The sequence below is a fragment of the Stenella coeruleoalba genome (assembly GCF_951394435.1).
Source record: "Stenella coeruleoalba genome assembly, chromosome: 21".
In the NCBI taxonomy this organism is placed as follows: domain Eukaryota; kingdom Metazoa; phylum Chordata; class Mammalia; order Artiodactyla; family Delphinidae; genus Stenella; species Stenella coeruleoalba.
The window spans coordinates 9,710,622-9,731,834 of NC_137167.1; the positions used below are offsets into that span (position 1 = coordinate 9,710,622).

At 39.2% G+C, this 21,213-nt stretch overlaps 1 long non-coding RNA gene across 1 annotated transcript in view; it reads right to left on the bottom strand.

Annotated features, from left to right (window-relative positions):
• Positions 1-8,803, bottom strand: part of LOC307179674 — a 177,321-nt gene extending 168,518 nt beyond the window's left edge. Inside the window, exon 1 of the long non-coding RNA XR_013825501.1 lies at positions 8,741-8,803. This is a non-coding gene — a long non-coding RNA (uncharacterized lncRNA). The remainder of the gene's footprint in view (positions 1-8,740) is intronic.
• Between the last annotated feature and the right edge of the window lie 12,410 nt (positions 8,804-21,213).

Below are 21,213 nucleotides of genomic sequence, written 5' to 3' on the forward strand. Positions count from 1 at the left end.
CAAAAAAAACCTGTGTATCAAAAAAAAAAAAAAATCCACCTGCCAATGCAGGGGTCATGGGTTCCAGCCCTGGTTCAGGAAGATCCCACATGCTGCAGAGCAACTGAGCCCGTGTGCCACAACTACTGAGCCTGCGCTCTATAGCCTGTGAGCCACAACTACAGAAGCCCGTGTGCCTAGAGCCCGTGCTCCACAACAAGAGAAGCCATCACAATGAGAGGCCCACGCACCACAACGCAAGGAAGAGTAGCCCCCGCTCACCACAACTAGAGAAAGCCCGCACACAGCAACGAAGACCCAATGCAGCCAAAAATAAATAAATAAAATAAATAAATTTATTTAAAATAAAGAGATTATTTCCTTATGCTAAAAAAAAAATAAATGCACATAGCTTATATATATCTTCTGGCTATCTGTGATAAACCATGACTTAACTTCCCAGAAACCAGCTTGTCTCTTAAATAGTACTAGAGATAAATTTCAAAGACTCTTATATCTGATATTTCTTCCTCTCACCTATCCTCTACCCAAAGACAACATATGTATTCATTTTAAAATAAACAAACTAACTAAAAGAAACAGTATCTGTGACCACAGATATAAAAAGCCTAGAAATGATTCTTCGTTGCACATAAAGTTGAAAAAAAAAGTGCTCTCTCTTCCCAGATGACATTTAAGCCCTGCCAGTATCCCAATCACTCACTCCCTGTCCCTCACCCAGATATCTGCTCTTGTAATAATCTTGTTCTTCTTGTAGTAACACAATTCTCTCCAACAGCCTCCTATATCCTTACAGGCAATGGGCTGTGTCCATCCCTATCAGCACAAAGGACACAATGAAATAGATCTGGGGGTTCAGTGTCTAGTGCAGAGCCAAGGAAAGAGGTTTTGGCTATGACACAGTCCTAATTACTTACGAGCACTGTCAGCTAAATAACCCACCTAGACTCCTGCTGCTACCTTGCTTCTGTGACGCCGTAGTCTGATCTTTTCCAAAGCAAAGTCCACCCAGCTATTAAAATAAATAAGGAGACCGATACTGCCTTTCAGTCTCCTCACAGAAGAGTAAGTTAAGAACATAAACACATACAGCCACACACACACACCAGAACCAGGGGCACTGAAGATTTCATCAGCTGTCTGATGAGAGGATATTTAATTAACTCTCGTACCTATCTCTCCCTGCATGAGACAAACAAATCAAGGAGCTTTGGAAGAATAATTAGTTCAAGATGTAAAAGCAGCATCAGACTTTAAAAAAATTTTTTTTTAAGAAATAAAAACCCCCAAAATAAGAGACAAAAGCAGTAGGAGTCTGGAGCATTTAATTATCATCGATTAGGAGCCTCAGGACCCTTGCTAAGGGCTTTGCCACCAAGCATTCCTCTAAGGTCAGGACCCAGCAGGGTGCTGATCCACCAAAATATATATAATAAAACCCAGAGTCTTAACATATGGCCACATCAGAAGGCAAAAGTGTGGCTTTGAAAAATGCACCTGAAGTATAAAAGTAGCTCTGCTATCTCACCTTTGCAAGTGTGTATATTGGGAGTTATTTTCCAGTGGTGTGGATGCATCTGCAGTATTAGAGAAGAATAACCATTCCTCACTATTAATTTATGCACAGAGAGGGGCCCTAGCCTCTTCCCCCATCTTTAATCAGTCTGCACATGTTAACAGAAATAACTTATTTGATGGATGAATTTGGAAAGTGTACTTGAATGTGCCCAGTTCCACCCCTCCTGCTTTCCACTTTCGGACTGAACCTGTTGGCAGGAAGCTTCTATTTTCTGCTAGACAGACCCCCCCACAAGGGAAGCCTTTGATTTTCCTGTTTCTCCTGTGATGGAGACGTAGCATTAACAAGATCACAGATCATTGTATCACAGATATTAAATCACATTCTCCAAACTGATTTTTTTTTTGTTTACTTCGTTTTTTGTTTTGTTTGTATGAAAGCTGCTGTTTTGCCTTCTATCTCTCTGATGTCTACACTGTTCTTTCAATTATTTTAGAATTTGGACAATAAGGATGAATGTATTTATTGGTGCCTCAAACACCTCTTTCACCTAGTGGGAGAACTTCAACAATTTTCTCTTTTCCTTTGTAATATCTTTTTGGCTTAAGGCAAACCAGGATAAAGATAAAAGAACAGTCACAGAGCCAGAAATTAATTTTTTTAAATATGCATCAATTTGAAGTTATAAAAATTGGAGAATTGTCTTAGGGGAGAATTCTCAAATGGAGGGACGTGGGTCAGGAAGCCCTAGATTCATTTACGAGAAATGTCAGAAAGAGAGCAAGTCATCATTTCACTTCCTGTAGCCTCTATTACATTTCCATCAATAATAGCTTGGAGAATTTTTTTTCTCCCCAAAAAGAGCACACTTGCCAGGCCTTCTGCAATGAGTCATTTACTTCCTTTGTGGCTTTAACAATACTTTGCTCTCCATTCCCTGTAAAGGATTCCACTCACTGTGGCCTCAGACTCTTTCTTCTGATTTTCTTCTTCCCAAACACCTTGGTTCAACTAGATTTGCAGATTCTTTATGTCACATTAAGTTTAACTCTCCTATTTCTCCCCAGTAGATTTTGTCTTTTGTACTGTCTCCTGTTTTCCAAGCTTCCTCAACCTGGGACATTTCTTTTTTTCCTCTTTATACACCGGATGTGAACAGCCAATAACAACCTCCTAGAACGTAGCTCAGGCCCTCTCATGCTTGGAAGGATTGGCAACTAACATTTACTATGCACCAGAAACTATAAACATATAATACCTTCAACATACAAATATACATCTGCACAAGGTTATTAATTGCAGCATTCTTTATTAAAGGCAAAATATTGGAAATATCCCCAATGCCCATGCACAGAAGAGGGACTGAATAAACTATGGTATATCCTCACAATATAGAACTATGCAGCTACCAAAAATGAGAAAGATCTCTATAAAGTGATACGGGGAAATTTCTTGGATATATTGTTAAGTGAAAACAAAAAAGCACATACAAGTGTCTACAGTTTGCTACTTTTATGTAAGAAAAAAAAGGGATATAAGAAACTATATATGTCTGGTTATTTGTGCAAAAATATGGGAAGGATAAACTAGAAACGAATGAGACTGGTTACTTAAAGGGGGAAAGTGGGATTGGGGTGAAAACACTGTGAGAATGGGAATGAGACAATAAGATGAGGGAGGAGAACACATCTCTGAGGATAGCTTTTGTTACAGTTCTGACCTTTAGACTCTACCTAAAATGAAAGAATGAATGAATCAATGAAATCAACTGAATTGCTGGGGGAATCCAAAAGGGAATAGAAACAAATGAATCCAACTGTAGTACCAATAAGTGATATAAGTCAATTGAAATCAGTGAGGGAAGAAAATAACTAATTTAAATAACTTTAAATAACTGGAATATAACTTTTTGATTATATGTTTTGTAAGGCAAAAAGACAAAAAGAACTATCCACAGGTATTGTCCTCTATTTCGTGGTCCTCCATTTCGTAAGTTTGGTTTTCACAGGAGTATGGTTAAGCAATTCTGAAACAACTTTGTGCACATACAAAGAGTGAACAAATAAGTAAATATATTGTAAGTAATGAGAGTCACATTTCTCATTGTTGGAAAAAGGAGTTATGAATAAGGAAAGGAGGAATGTTAGATTGAACTCTGTGGTACTGGATTAGAATTCCTAATTTAGAGAACAACAGGAATAAGCATGAATTTGTGTTTTTCTAGATATATATACAGACGGATAGATATGAAAATGTAGATCTGTGAATGTAGGAATTTATAGGTAGAATTTCCTACCCCTGTCTGAGAGGACCTAGAAGCAACGATGTCGTGATAGCAATTAGCACACCTTGCATCCAGATCTTGACTTCTAAATTCCATTCTTCAATAAAAGGAACCAGGGCTCCTTGGAGAAATAGCTGATTCCAAGGCTGGGGCAGAAAATACAAACAGAGCTTGGGATAATTCTTTGTGGTGCCAGGAAGTAAATTAAGGTTCAAAAGAAGATAGGATCATGTTCAAATAGTACAAGGGCTAAGGATGTACTCCCAAAGGCCAACTCTTGGACAATCTGAGCAACAAAATAAATAATAGTAGTAAAGGATTATAACCCACAGAATAAACTAAAGATACATGAATCCATACTGATGTAAGTAAATAAATGAATAAATAAATAAGGAAGAAAGAACAGCTCTTCCTCATAGTAAAATTCCAACTAAAAAGCAGGAATAATGGAATGAAAAAAAAATCACCATTAAGTACTCAGCACATTAATAACTGTTGTAGGAAAGAATGAAGAAAGTGAGACCGGGGGCTTCCCTAGTGGTGCAGTGGTTGAGAGTCCGCCTGCCGATGCAGGGGACACGGGTTCGTGCCCCGGTCCAGGAGGATCCCACATGCCGCGGAGCGGCTAGGTCCCATGGCCGCTGAGCCTGCGCGTCCAGAGCCTGTGTTCCGCAACAGGAAAGGCCACAACAGTGAGAGGCCCGCGTACCGGGGGAAAAAAAAAGTAAGACAGGGACTTCCCTGGTGGTCCAGTGGTTAAGACTCTGCGCTTCCACCGCAGGGGGTGCAGGTTAGATCCCCACTTGGGGAACTAGATCCTGCATGCCGCACAGAGCGGCCAAAAAATAAAAATAAATAAAACCCATCTGACAATGGATTTAAAAAAGACAAATAGAAAGTACATACGTTAATATTACTAAACAAATAATGTTAGACCAAAATCTATCTGACTACTATGAACAGGTTTTCCCAATATGCTAAACTTCTTTCCATGGTTGATGAATTCTAAAATTGAATGAGACAAGCATCATCTCTTTTACTCACGTCCCAACATGCAATGGACAATAATAATAATGTATTCCTACTTCAGAGGACAACAGAGGCTAGGAATAGTTCTGTAATATTACAACCAAATGGACAGTGATTGAGGAAACAATTGTTTCCAAATTTACCTGGAATCAAAATCAACTAACCAAATTAATCAAAACCAGTATTATCTCCCAGAATCTTTATGTTTTACATTAGATGACCAATTCCTTTAGTTCAAGGGAAGTGGCTTATCTATCTTACCTTGAAAAGCTAATGTTTCTTAGGGGTCTACTATGTGCCAACCCCTTTGCTTAGAGTTTTATGTACACTACTGCATCACATCTTGACAATCCTTTACGGATTAGTAACTAGCATAACCTCCATTATCACAGGAGAACTTGGAATGGCATACACAACTTGCAAAATCTGAATCCAGGCTTTCCACCTGACTTGCTCTTACGAACTACACAACATGTTCCATGTAAATGGAGAAGTGCATTGGACTGTAATATGCTATCCCCATCTCTTCCTCCTTTGGAAACTCAGTGTGTTTCCAGTACATAATTGCAACTGCTGATTTCTTGAAAAGGTCAGGCAGTGCCCCTCAAGGTGCGTTTTTCCATCACACACCATGCAGGCATAACTCTTCCAGCTCTGTCATTTGCTGTGACAGATTTCCGGTATTTCCAATTATGCTCTTTTTGGGGAAGGTTAAATCAGATTTGAGGGCAATGAAGGGTTAATGAAATGATCTTGGTGTAATTACTCATTATAAAACATCTTCCTTTCGGTTGTGGCCCTAGATGATTTTATTTGGGAATAAAAACAAAAAAATCTCCTGGGGCAGCAGTGATAGAGCAAGCTGATAAAGGAGAGAAGAGCTGCCTATTCTTTAAGGATTTTGATCACAAGTGGAAAAGCGTATTACTTGTCAAAGGCACTATTAGGAAACTCACTGAGAGATACAAAGTGGAAACAAACAACAACAGCCTGCTCTGCTTTTCCCACTGCTCAGGAATATTTATATTTTTTTGGTTTAGAACAACCGTTTGAAATGTAAGACAGAAGATGGCTGAGTGACATTAGTCTTTGTTTTCTGCTCTGTGTCTATTGTATGTGGGGACTCAGACACACTCCTGTCAAACCTCCCTCCCTCTCTAAAGTGGCTTGATAATGACGTGATTAGAATCCTTGGAACCCAAACAAAGTTGTAACTTAATTAAAAGAAGAAAAGTAAAGCAGAAGGAGGATGGCAATAATAAATATGCGAGGTTTTCTTTTACCTAAAGCACAATGGATCTCTCCATCCTTCATCTTTTCACAGTGCCATTTCATGGAAGGTGTTCTGGTTGATGCTTTGCTTTTCTGAAGCAAAAAGCATTTATATAACTCAAGCTGTTAAAATCATGGGTAGAACAGCATGATTTGTGGTTTTTCCCCCAGTGTAGAGGCATGGTATATCACTGTCCAGAACCCTAAGTCCACACACCCCTTCTACTGAACTGTTGCTAAATAAAGCTGGATAAAAAGCAAAGATCAAGGCAGACTAACTCAAGTGATCTGTGTGCAAGATATTTGAGTCAACTTTCTATGTGAAACCACCAAGAAGCAGAAGGTAGAAAAACCCTGGGTTCTAGTTATGCCTCTGCCCTTAACTACCTTGGACCCTTGCAAAGCTTCTCACTAACATCTTATCCACTGCTCTCACTGCATTTGTCTTTTCTTCTAAAACGTCTTGCTAAAAAGCAAAGCTAATCATGACACTTCCCTGTGTAAAAGCATCTTTTAATTACAATCCAAATAATAAAATTAGAATTCCTTAGATAGACACGGAAAGCCCTTCACAAGTGTTATTACAAATGTCCTTTGGAAAGCCCTTCACAACTGTTATTACAAATGTCCCTATACAGCCTCTCCTAGGGTTGTCCCACCTGTTATCTCTTCCTGAGGGACAGACTTGGAAAGATGGAACAGGATGACCAGTAGCCTATGACATGGCTTGGTGGGAAAAATACTGCCCAAATGCAAATGATGATTATGAGGTAAGCCAATCTGATTCCCTTCTTGGAGTTTGTGCTAGAAAATATGGGGAGAAATTAGCAAATTATTAACAGAAAAGTAAGTGGACACAGAGGCAGATTTGAATTAATGGTAGAAAAGTAGAGTGAAACCTCAGAAGTTTTGCTTCCAAGATTCCTAGATCTGCTGTGAACTGTAAATGACCTCCCTTGTCCAAGCTCAGGGGCCTTAGTTTTGCTTGGTTCCCACTCCTCCTCTGCCTGGATATTTGGCTTTGCCTAGGTTCTCTCCAGCCTCAGCCATATGGCTGAGATCCTTGTTTACTTATTCTCACATGTATCCTTAGAATACACTCCATAATTTAACGTAACCCTGTTGAGCTTATTGCTATTCAAACACCACCATCACTACCAACTTCATCTCCAACAACAGAAATAAAACAGTAATCTGACTTTAAACTTACTTCACCTGCAACATCCTTATTCTTTCTTAAGGTTCTGGATTAAATATCATGTCCTTTGGAAAACCACACAGTTCTGGAGGCCAAAACTCTGAAATCAAGGTGTCGAGAGCTCCCTGCTTCCTCTGAAACCTGTAGAGGGTGACTCCATCTTTGCTGCTTCTGGCTTCTGGTGTTTCCTGCCAACCCTGAAGTTCCCTGCTTGAGGATGCATCATTCCAATATCTTGTCACAGAGACACTTTGTCCTTGTGTGTCTCTACCCTCTTTTTGAGGACACCAGTCACGCCGGGTTGAAGGCTCATCCTACTATAGTATGACTTCGTCTTAACCAATTACATCTTCAACCACCCTATTTCTTGAGAGAGTCACAGCCTGAAATCCTGGCAGTAAGACTTCAACAAAACTTTGGGGGAAGACCCAGTTCAACCCATAACAGGAGTCAGAATCCCTGGGTAGAAAGTTTGACCCCTACCACCTTCACTGCTATTTAACTGTGTGCATTCAGACAAGTTATTTTTACTAGGTCTTCCTTCTTCTTTCTCTTCTAAATTAGGAATTACACTCTGCCAATTTAACCGGTTTGTTGTAAAGAGCCAAGGAAGTGCTTTACTTAGAGGTTTCTATTACCTAGCATGACAAAACTGTTATGCCCACAGAATTAGCAGAAATGATCTTTTAAAAGATTCCTTTCTTAACCATTATCCAAAGTGGAAAAGAATCTCCAGGTCCATCCACGTTGCTGCAAATGGCATTATTTCATTCTTTTTAAGGCGGAGTAATATTCCTTTGTATATATGTACACATCTTTGTCCATTCATCTGTTGATGAAGGGACCTCGAGATTATTACACTAAGTGAAGTAAGTCAGACAAAGACAAATATATGACGTTGCTTATATGCAGAATCTAAAAAAAAAAAAGTGCTACAAATGAACTTGTTTCCCAAACAGAAACAGACTGGTTACCAGGCGGGATGGGTGGGGGGAGGGACAGAGTGGGAGTTTGGGATTGACATGTACACACTGCTATATTTAAAATGGATAACAGCAAGTACCTTATGTAAAAAAAAAAAAAAAAAAGGTTAAAAAAAACAAAGGGGAAAAGAACTACCATGAATTCAGGACCTACATGTACCAGGCCCTTTAAGAAACTACTTAGATCCACCGAGAAACCGACGACGAGGGCGGCGGCGAGGAGGACACCGAGGCCTTCGACACCGCGGCCACCGACACTGCAGCCACGTGGAAGACCAGGGAGGCGCAGGCAGGCGGCGCCCCCAAGACGCGGCCGGACACGCGGCCCGAGACCGAGAGCCTCTCCTGCTACCTCAGACGTCCGTTCACAGCATCTCCACGGCTACGAGCCGGCCAAGATCTATGAGAACGCCTTGGACCGGCAGGCCCCGCCCTTCGACCGTCTGCACACTTACATTTTCAAGGGGAGTGGTTCGGTTCGGACGGGTCGCGGATCTCCCTGAAGTCGGCCACGTCAGACTCCGAGCAGAACTTAGACTTCCGGACGGACCGGAAGCTGACGGCGCTCTACGGGGCGTCGGAGGGGCCGCTTCCCTGCGGTGACGGAAGCCGGGAGGCCTGCGCGCGGCCAAACCCAGCGGTTCTCGGGGCGGCTTTGCGGACGAGGCGCAGCCAACCACAACAGCGATACGGTGCAGAGGGCGAGGATGCGGGTGAGCCGGCGAGCGGAGATCTCCCTGGATCAGCTTTACTTGGATAGATTCAGTTAAATAATCAAAAGGAAACACAGGAAGAAGGGGGCAGAATCTCTAATGACCTTTTCTTTTTAGTTTTTTGTGACACTGTGTTCAAAGGCATGGAGTCCAAGGCTAAGAATGGCAAGCTGGGCTTTTCTTTGCCATCCTCCAAGGCCTTTGTCACCTTGCCACCTCTAAGAGGCTGTGCTGTTCAATGCAGAGGTGGCGAATGAAAGCAGATAGAAAGTTCTACACTCTTACCAGTTTTTTTGTTTTGTTTTGTTTAAAACCTCATTTTATTCTCCATTTAAGAATTTTGCTGACTCAGCACACCACGCAAACTGACCCACACAAAACACTGAAAAATTATTCCTCGGTGAAGTTAACCTACTTGTTCTGGGATGGATGGAATGCTTTTAACCCTTTTAAAACAAGGTTAAGGCCGAATTGGCCTTACATGGGGGATGGGGGCAGGGGAGAAGGAAGAGGCATTGACTTCAAGCTCAAGTTTAATGGCTGAACCAGGAGTTGGCTACAACAAATCCACCTCCATCAAGTCAGAGTGCTTTTGTTCTCTCAGCTCTTTAACTGTGCCCCTGCAAAACTGTTCAGAAAGAAGCCAGAAAATGTGCCTCTTTTGCACTGTAGGTGTGTCTTCCATGTGCCAAATGTGAAGATTAGATGCTACGAATGAAAGCCAAATAAAAAGAAGTATCTGATTAAAAAAAGAAACTGTTTATACATGTTATGGCATTATGTTGTTTTAAAAAGAGAAAAATATGGACAGTCTGTACTCCCCCCAAATTAATCCTCAAATAGCTAATACTCATGTGGTATGTATACACACATGTACACACCATTCACACACAGATATCTACACGTATATGTTTAGGGATATATATCCTGATTATATAGTATATAATTGGAAGTACTGAAATGAAAATATTATGCTACTTTAGATAATATTTTAATATTCTAGTTTTGTTCAAAGTGAATCATTTTAGAAACTATATATGACTATATATTATATACATAGAAACTATATATAGTGTACATATATATATATCCTATTTTGTTCATCTTGTTTCTCTAAAACATTAAAAACAAAGAAACAAAACCCTAAAACTTTTGTTTGGTTCATGGTTCAGTAGCAGAATAAAGCAAAATAAAGCAAAATAAAAAGTCTTCTGAGCTCCGTTTTGGATTCAGAGTATTATTGCTGCTTATTCTGGTTTTTAGTTCACAATTTCACCCCACTTAAGTTCCCTGTAATTATTACAGCCCTTTTGGTTGGTGTAAAGGATGGGTGGTTTTTCCTGTTATAGAATGATCATTTATTTGCTCTTGTACTTGTGGGTATAGCAGCAAATTGAAATCAAAATGATAATTTAAAATGTCCTCTTTGTTGTTGATTCATCTTCAACTTCCAACGGACTGTGACAAGTGCTGCAAACCCCATTTGTGCCTCCTACACTTCTGTATGTCCTCACAAGAGATAAATACCCCTCCTATCAGATGGTTATAAATTGCATCTTTGTGTCATTGTTAAGTGAGAAGGTAGGGACACAATACAGCTTAAGATAACAGCAGACTTGTACTAGATGCCTGAATGAAGCTAGAACAGTAAAAGCCCAGTCCTGTTTTCAACAACATGTGTGTGCATTGTACCTAGAGCATATTTTTTGACAAAAGATCATTCATAAAAGGCACTGCATTGCAGAAAGTAAATAGACCAAGTGAAGGAAAGCAAATCTGTCTGATGTACTAATGTCTATTTAGCCCCTTTGGGATATAGGAAGAATGTTAATGCAGCTGAGTTTTGGACCAATGACATCTTGGCCTCTATGCTAATTTTATATCAGGTCAACATTTTAAGAATCATAATTTTTGAAAGATTCAAATTTGTTTTTTTCTCTTTCTCCTATTCTTATACAAATCAACTCAAAATATAAACTGTATTTCTCAATATTTATTCTCACTCCGTTGTTTACATTGACAGGCTCTCTGTGACTGTATCATGTTCAATAATTCCTATTTGACATTTTAGGTCCATTGGTACTTTCCTTTTGTAATTTCATATCTATTCCTTCCTTAGGTTTCTCCTGTAGACAACAGGCTCTTTCCTTAGCCTGAATCCCTGATAATTTTCTATACTTAGCATTATTCATCTAATAGTTGGTTTTCCATCTGTCTCCCTTCTTTCCTTCCCCTCAGGTCTTCCTATAATTCCCTGTGTTGCTCATTCCTGAGTCCACACCACTAAGAATTAAGGTGAAATGCCCATCAATGCCTTTTTTTTTTTTTTTTTGCGGTACGTGGGCCTCTCACTGTTGTGGCCTCTCCCATTGCGGAGCACAGGCTCCGGATGCGCAGGCTCAGCAGCCATGGCTCCCGGGCCCAGCCGCTCTGCGGCATGTGGGATCTTCCCAGACCGGGGCACAAACCCATGTCCCTTGCATCGGCAGGCGGACTCTCAACCACTGTGCCACCAGGGAAGCCCCCTTTTAAATATAATAAAAGAATATGATGGGAGATCATCAGGACTTCTGGCTAATTCTCTCTCTCTCTCCAGGACTAACATCCATACATCATCCCGTAAGAAAAATCAGTTTCAAAACCTTAGGCATGAGGGAAAGTTCTCAACTGAAGGGAGAGGAAGGGAGAAAGAGATATTAGGTTCCTCAGGTGAAGAGGTGCTTGGGGTACTGACCATCACCAGCTGGGGAGAGTAGCACAGGATACAGCTATAGAGGTGAGGGGGGCGTATCTTGCAGGTCCCTTCCAGGCCATTAGAAGTTTTGAATGTATTCAGAGCATAACAGGAAGTTATTGAAAGGGTTGAGTTAGGAAAATGATATTACTCAATTAACTCCATTTTTCAAAAGATTCTTCTGAGTGTCTTGAGGAAAATGGATAAAGAGAGATGACAAGGATAGAAGCCAAAAGACAAGATGGTCAAAGAAAGTTGAGTCACCTGAGCAATGAAAGGAGAGTCTGTTCATGAATATTTGTAGGCATCTGTAATACAGTTCAATAACTTCTTCAAACCAGAAAGCAAAAATATGAGATTGGTGTTTCTAGATTTTTTTTTTTTTCTGGAGAAATTGCTATTTTTGAGAGAGCGAAATCTCCAGAAAAATCAGGAAGTTACAATGGTTGTGGTACAAGTATGTCTCTTTTTGTGTTTCCCAAGGCTTGGTGTCCTGCAGTAACTTGGGTTATAAGCATCCTTCCTACCAGACTTCATCTAGATTGCCAGTTCTAGGATCTTGCTACTTTATTAACTGCTGTGTCCTTGTATTATAGGGGAAAAAAATATTCCTTCTACCCTTCTAGGTTCTTTGTCTGGTTTAATAATTAAATTTATGGAAGACAGATTAATAGGAGAAAAACACGTTTAATTTCATATGTTTAGGAGAATCATAAAACTATGGGACTCAAGGGCACGTCAGGCAATTGGGGTTTATATGCCATCCTGAGCTAAGGAATGGGATTGGAGCTGGAACTTCAAAGGAGAGAAAGAGAATTCACGGGATGATAAGAAGAGCAAATGTTTGGTCATTAGATGTTTGCCCTGCCATGCAGGTAAGTCTTTCAAATTAAAAGGTTATCTCTGGTAACAGCCCTCTTTCTGAGCCAGGCCCCCTATCTCCCTAGCTAAATTATTTTAGGGAGTTAAGGGAGAGGTAAAAGTTCTTCCTGCGTCTGCTGGGTCTCGATTGCCTTCAGCTCAAAACAATCCGCAGGCCAAAGTGGCACATTTCGGGGTGGCCTATTCTGTTCCCCTTCAGTATCTTAGATTTCATCACATTGTTTCATTTTTAAATTTGCTTTGATCAAATGTAGCTTCTTTTTTTTCTTCCACTTTTATTTAGATATAATTGACATACAGCTCTGTATAAGTTTAAGGTACACAGCATAGTGATTTGACTTACGTACATCAAGAAATGATTATCACAGTAAGTTTAGTGAAGCTCCATCATCTCATGTAGATACAACATTAAAGAAATAATTCTTTTGTGTGATGAGAACTCTTAGGATTTACTCTCAACAATGTTCATATATAACGTAGAGCAGGGTTAACTATAGCCATCATGTTGTACATTACATCTCTGGTACTTATTTATCTTATAAGTGGAAGTTTGTAGTACCTGTTGACTGCCTTCACCCACTGTAGCTTCTTTTGTTGTAAGAAGCCTCTTCCTCAGCCTCTACCTCTCTCTGCTAGAGCCACACAGGCACCATTGCTACAGCTTCCCTGGCTTCCAGTGCCAGTCCTACCCCCAGTTTGACTTAACTCATCCCATCTTGATTCAAACCACACTTAGTGACCTTTCTTTCTGTGTCACTGCAATTTTGTCCTCCTGGAAATATTGGTCCAAACCATTTAATAAGGTTAAAAAAAATCAAAGCAAAAAAATAGAAAACCAAGTAGCAGATGTTTCAGCTATTGTATGATGAGAACAGTTGGGTTAACACACTCTGGCAGAAGGTAAATACTTTCCTATGTTCGTTCAGGTAGTGGCTGCCTGGCTAGCTCAGTCAGTAAGGCATGAGACCCTTGATCTCAGGGTCTTCGGTTCGAGTCCAGCGTCCGGTGGGCTTTTCACTACCTGCTGTGGATTCCGATCTCACATGGGTATGTCTTCTGCTCCCAGCTATCCACTTCTGTCTAAAAAAAAAAAATACCTTGTTGGGGGCAAAGTGAGTTGATTCAGGCAAACCATTCAGTTCTTTACAGGTGCTCATTCATGTCTCATCATTTCTGTTTAGTATGCCTCCCGCTCTGATTTCTTTTCATCCTTATTGTCTTTGCAATGTTCACCAACCATTGCTCTTCATTAACACCAAAGACAACTGTCTATAAATTTCTTCTCCAGTGAAATTATTCTGCTTCTTTGAACATTCCTATGATGTAACACTTTATATCCCTCTTGTGTCCTTTGTGGGTTTTCTGCTTCAGAGTTTTTCCTGTTGTTTATTAGATCTCAGTTAACTTAGAAAGACATCAGAAATAAAAGTTTAGCAAGATTTTTCATCTCAGCTTCCTGACCTGTGGTATTTCTGACTTTCTTCCAAAGCCCATTCTAGATCTTCCCTGCAAGGTGGCGAATTCAATATAATGCAATTATCTGTTTCCCTAGCTTTTTTTTTTTTTTTGAGAAGAACGGCAGGTATAAATCTTGAGTTTCATTACTTCTGAACACCTGTCTAATTGCTATTGACCACAGAAAGTAGTTTTTGATTGAGGCACAATGTAAAGTAATATTGATTACAGTAAATGAACTTTTCTGCAGTCACTGAGTCAATTAAGGAAAAAATATCTAGAGTTGCATCTCGTAACAAAATCCAATTTTCCTGTAGCTGACTTGTAGCCCTGGTTCCTGAGTCGAGGCCTGGATATTTGCAGTAAATCCCCTCTTTTGTTTAGTATAAAAATACCATTGCCTTGAGCAGAAGGATAGTCAAAATAAGTCTGTATTTCTGCTGTTCCAATAGAACAGAAGGAAATTAGAACAAAAACTGATTTTACTTTTAATCCTTCAAGTAAGAAGCTTTTCTGCATGTATTTTTTACAAAGCAATATACATTTTATTCTAGGTTATCAGTCAAGAAATCCATATCAAGAGGATATCAGCAGTTTGCAGCTGCTGTCACACTGGAAGGAGGCTCAACTCTGCTACTGCTGAGATGACTGATAGTGATAGCACCGTGGGGGGATGAAGCCCCTTTCACCCTGAAATGTTTTATAGAAATCACTCCTGCCAGCTGTGACTGCTGATGCTGAGGCCCCCAGGGACTTAACGCAGCAACAGAAATGCCATATGGAGGGGGCATGGAGAGAGGAAAAGCACAAGGCCACAGGACACATATAAGCTTATGACTAGAGACCCTTTCAGGGGCAGGAAGGAAGTCTTAAGTCACACAGTACTCTTGAAATTTGAACATGGGGGTGTGAACGATTACAACCTTGAGATCTGCTATGTGAACCTAGCTATAGAAATTCACCTTGGCCTTTTTGATCCCAGGGCCTCAGTGTTCCTGGGGTGTACAAGAAGAAAGTCAGCAGGTTCAGCATATTGCTAATGTATCTCTTATTCTATTTAATTTTTATTCAATGGTCATAGCAATTTGTGCTGTGAAAATAAAAAATAGGTGAGTTGGAGTGTTGCTATGTATTTGAGTATTCAATGCCTAGCAAATCTAGTATCATTGTTACTAAAATGCATAGCTCACTTTTAATATTGCCTTGCAGTTTATGAAATTATATCATATAGTTTTTGCAGTTGAGCCCCAAACTGCCGTATGTGATGGAAAGGCACATTGCTGTTGTTATTGCTATTTTATCTCTGTTTAGCAGTAAAAATTAAGGCTTGTAGAATTTAATCGATTTGTACAAAACTATGCAGGCAACAATGATTGCTGAATACCAGGTCTCGAGATGCCTTCTTCTAGAAAATATTATTCAATGGCAATTGAGGTTAGTTACATTTTTGCTGACATATATCTCCAAAATATTTTCCATAGAAAATCTTTCATTCCTTTGCCAATGAATCTCAAACTCCCGATTCATTAAATATCTTTTCCTTTTGAATATGGGTTTTCTTGGCAATCAGTATTCTATGACTATTGGAATTTCATTTGTTTTAGAGTTCACATTGTATGATTTGACTAATTCATACTGGTTTTAATAAAGAATCCTATGCCAACTTGGCCAGGTAAGGTTTTAGAAAAATATACTCCTTAATAGGTCTGTTTTATAAATTGCCCAGTGAATTTCAGCCTGCTGGTTCCCAGGCTAAAAGTGCTGGACAGCTTCATTACAGAATTTGATCACTGCGAATTTATTATAAAACAATAATTAGTGTAATTATATTCTCCTACTGAATAAATCAACCGCTATCCCCTGACCTGCCTTTCTGCAGATATAATACTTGCCACAGTTCTGATATTAGAGTGATCAAGACTTTTGCCAAGGTAATACATCATGTAATCTTGAGTACTGGGGGAAATTGGTTTAAATAAAAACTTCCCACTTACCCCTTATAACTCTATAACTCTCTTATGAAGATTAAATCATAGCATAATGTGTTTTTTGTGCTTTATCCCTCAGTGGCTGCCTCCTGTGGATGGTTGAGTCAGTTGTGCACTGTGCAATCATATTTAACGACCTTGCACCCACACTGATGAGGTTATTATTTCATTCAAACATTGAGTGCTAATTGTGTGCCTTTTTCTAAAAAATGAAGATGCAGTTAAAAAGGTGATCTAGTTATCTGCTTTATAGAACTAGTATTTTAGTGTATGTGGGGAGTGGCAATGCAAATAAATAACCAAGAAAACACATGACAATGAGATATTACCTCACTCCTGTTAGAATGGAAAATAGTCAGTTTCTTCCCTTCCCTTCTCTAAGACTTTTGCTTCATATATTTTGATGCAAACAATAACAAATATTAGGTGCCTTCATGTTTGTAATTGCTCTATCTTTCTGATGAATTGATATAGATATGTGTGTGATTAAAATAAAATGGGGTATTGTGAGAGTGACTTGTAGACTCTTTTAGAATAAGTGGTCGGGAAGGGCATTTCTGAAGATGTGACATTTAAGCTAAGATCTGAATGATAAGAATTATCCAGCCAAGCAATGAGCTGGAAAAGAACATTTAAGGCAGAGAAAAGAGAAAGTCCAAAGGCTGTATGTACGAAGAGAACACATGTGACTGGAGTGTAGTAAGCAAGAGGACAGTGTTAACTATAGATAAAACCAGGGAAATAAAGAAAGGAGGACCAGGTTGTGTAGATAAAAAATGACAGGAGTAAAGAGTTCAGATTTCATTTTAAATGGGGCATGAGGGACCAGGGTGTTTTGTGAAATCACACGGAGGTGAAGGAGAGCCCAGCATTTTTTTTTTTTTTTTTGCGATACGCGGGCCTCTCACTGTTGTGGCCTCTCCCGTCGCGGAGCACAGGCTCTGGACGCGCAGGCTCAGCAGCCATGGCTCACGGGCCCAGCCGCTCCGCAGCATGTGGGATCTTCCCGGACCGGGGTACGAACACGTGTCCCCTGCATCGGCAGGCGGACTCCCAACCACTGCGCCACCAGGGAAGCCTGAGCCCAGCTTATTAAAGGGGTACAAATTCACCATTTGATTTCAGCACAGGAGATATATTTAGGTAAAGCTTTGGACACTATGCTAAGTTTAAATTTTCTTCTGAAGTTACCGGGAAGCAAAGAAGAATGACAATCTGATTTCCGTTTTAGAAAAGATTCTCTGGAGAATGGATTAGAGTGGGATAATATTGCACACTGGTTAACCATTGTATTAGTCTTCTATTAATGCGTAACAAATTACCACAAATGTAGTAGTTTAAACAAAACTCTTACTAACTGACAGTTGTATAGATAAAGAAGTCTGAGTGAGCTTGGCTGGGTTTGTAGCGTAGGATCTCACCAAGGTGAAAGCAAGTGTTGGCTAAGGTGGCCTCTGGAGGCTCTGGTGCATATACAAAGCTGAGTCTCCCTGGGTACCCTATCAGAAGCTAAACACCAAAGAAAGAAATGTATGTCACTGAAGTAATATAACTAATAACTAAAGAAATAAGTAAGCAAGTAACAATAACAAGCCCTAGAAGGGGAAACGGTACCCCAAATTGCTACACTCTCTTATCTAAAATGTCCAATTTCCAACCACAGAATAATGACACATGCAAAGAAACAGGAAAGTATGACCCATTTATAAGGAAAAAAAGAAAAAGAAAGAAAAAAGTATGCAACAGAAACTGTCTGTGAAAGTGACCAGATGTTGGATTTCAGAGAAAAAGACTTCAAGGTAGCTGTTATAAATATGTTTAAAGAACTAAAGAAAACTGTAATTAATGAAGAAAAGCAAAGTTGTGCTGGAAGGAAGTGACAACGATAGTAACTTGAATCCATCAGAAATGTTAAAAAAGAAGATTAATACATCAAAACCTATAAACGTATACTTGATCTCTTTTCTTCTCTCAGCTGCTTTAAAAGACAGAAAACTATGTGAAGTAATAATTATGATAATGTATTTTGGGATTTGTAACATTAGAGATATGCATAAAATCATACCACAAAGAGAGGGAAAATGATAGAGCTATACAGGAGTAGTGTTTATATATCTTACTGAAGTTAAGCTAGTATAAACTTGTAGTTGATTCTGATTAGTTATGATGTGTGTTACAAGCTGTAAAGTAACCACTAAAAAACTAAATTAAAAAAGTGCAAAAAAAATCAGAAATTTAATGCTTCACTAGAAAATATTTGCTTAATGTCAAAGAAAATAAGAAGGTGGAAGAGAGGAACAAAATAGACATGAGACATGCATAAAGAAAAAAGTGAAATGGCAGATATAAATCTAAGTACAGTTGACCCTGGAACAACACAGGTCCACATATACACAGGTCTTTTTCAATAAATATGTCAGAAAAAAATTTTTGGAGGTTTGTGAAGTTGGAAAAAACTCATAGACAGATCATGTAGCCTAGAAATATCAAAAAAATTTAAAAATTAAGAAAAAGGTGTGTTCTGAATGCATAAAATATATGTAGATACCCATCTATTGTATCACTTACTACCATAAAATATACACAAATCCATAATAAAAAGTTAAAATGTATCAAAACTTACAAACACAGATCACAGTCCAGGGTAATGTAAACAAACATGAAGGTGCCGTATTATATTATAACTGTATAAAACTAACTGTAGTACATACCGTACTACTGAAATAATTTCATAGCCACCGGTTGCTATTGGGTGACCACAAGTGCTCTGAATATTCATGTACAGTGCCATGTGACACTAAACATCTCTCAACATGAGCAGTTCATCTTTCCAGTAAAGAGCATCACAGCAAAAAGTGATCTCTCATGGCTCTCCTGTATTTTTTATTCTGTTGAATGCAATACGGTAAACCTTGAATAAATCCACTGAACTCATACAGAGTGCCACTAGTAATGTTGAAAATGCTCCCAAGAAGCAGAGAAAAGTCATGACATTACAAGAAAAAGTAGAATGGCTTGATATGCACCATAGACTGAGGTCTGCAGTTGCTGTTGCCCACCATTTCAAGATAAATCCAGCATGAGACATTGTAAAAAAGAAAAAGAAAAAGAAAAAATTTGTGAAGCTGTCCCTGCAGCTACACCAGAAGACACTTTTTGTGGATGACTTTTTTTTTTATCTCATATTGAAAATGCAGCTTGTATGTGGCTGCAAGGTTGCTATAAGAAAGGCATACCTATAGACGCCAACATTATTCAAGAAAAAGTGAAGTCATTGTATGACAACTTAAAGCAAAGGAAAGGTGAAGGGTGTACAGCTAGAGAATTTAGTGGCAGCAAAGTATGGTTTGATAATTTTAGACAGAGGTTTGGCTTAAAAAAAATGTCAAGATAACAGAAGAAGAAGTTACTGCCAGCCAAGAGACAGCAGAGGAATTCACAGATATCATTAAGAAAATCTTTGAAGAGAAAGGATATCTGCTTAAACATGTTTTTAATGCAGATGAAAGTGCCCTATTCTGGGGAAAAAAAATGCCACAAAGAACATTTATTAGTAAGGACGAGAAGCGAGCACCAGGGTTTAAGACTAGAAGGGATAGATTAACTCTACTGTTTTGTATAAATTCAGTCGGGTTTACAATCAAGACTGTCCTTATCTAAAAAGCTGCTAACCCCTGGGCCTTGAAGAGAATAATAGAAACAGCAGCTGTCAGCCTTTTGTTTGTACAAGATGGATTGTTTCCATTGATGCTTTGTCTCTGAAGTCAGAAGCACCTTGTTGGTAAAGGACTGCCTTTTAAAGTTCTTTCAATATTGAACAATGCCCCTGGCTCCCCCAGAATCCCATGAGTTCAACACCAAAGGCGCCAAAGTGGTGTTCTTACCCCAAACACAACGTGTTTAATTCAGCCTCTAGATCAGGGCATCATAAGGACTTTTAAGACTCATTATACACAGTACTCTATGGAAAGAAGTGTCGATGTTATGGAAGAGAATCCTGATGGAGAGAACGTCGTGAAAGTCTAGAAGGATTACACCATTGAAGATGCCATTGTTGTTAAAGAAAAGGCTGTGAAAGCCATCAAGCCTGAAACAATAAATTCCTGCTGGAGAAAACTGTGTCCAGAGGTTGTGCATGACTTCACGGGATTTATGATAGCGTCAATCAAGAAAATCATGAAAGAGATTGTGGATATGGCAAAAAAGATGGGGAGTGAAGGGTTTCAAGATATGGATCTTAGAGAAATTCAAGGACTAATAGACACCACACCCAAGGAATTAACAGAATATGACTGCAACACACTGAGTGCTTCCAAATGAGTGCCAGACAATGAGGAAGAAGATATAGAAGAAGCAGTACCAGCAAACAAACTAACGTTAGAAAATCTAGCAGAAGCGCTCCGGTTATTCAAGACTGCTTTCAATTTCTTTTACAACACGGACCCTTCTATGATGTGGGCTGAAACGAAAGCAAATGATGGAAGAAGGATTAGTACTCTAGAGAAACATGTTTAGGGAAATGAAAAGACAAAAACATCAGGAAGAAATTACAATATATTTCCATGAAGTTGCACTGAGTGTGCCAACCTCTCCTGCCTCCCACCACCTGGTTCAGCTATTCTGCCTCTGTCACCTCTGAGACGCAAGACCAAGCCCTCCTCCGCCTCTTTCTTCTGAGCCTACTCAACGTGAAGATGATGACAGTGAAGACCTTTTGGACGATCCAGTTCCACTTAAATAGATAGTAAACAACAATCATGCCATACAGTTAAGAAACTTGTCTGTTGCGTATGTTTTCCTGTGAAAACCTAATAACTGTATGGCAAGAACTGTATGGGACATTTTTGTGTCACCATCATCGTTACCTACGTATTCATAATGTAGAACATTACATGCAAGAATTGTATTGAAGTGGATATTCTATCCTTAAATGGGAATGAGTCATATTTCAGATAAAATTAATAATTTGTTAGTTTTCTTACTGTTTTATAATTTTGCTTTCAAAGAATTACATTACTGTATAGTATGTCTTTCTCTCTTGTAATTGGAGAAACTGTGTATCAGTCTATAACCACAGGTAAGTGGTTTTTAGAAACAAGATAACAGTGTTTCTAGTACTGTATTATAAATATGATTATAATATTGTATGCCATAAA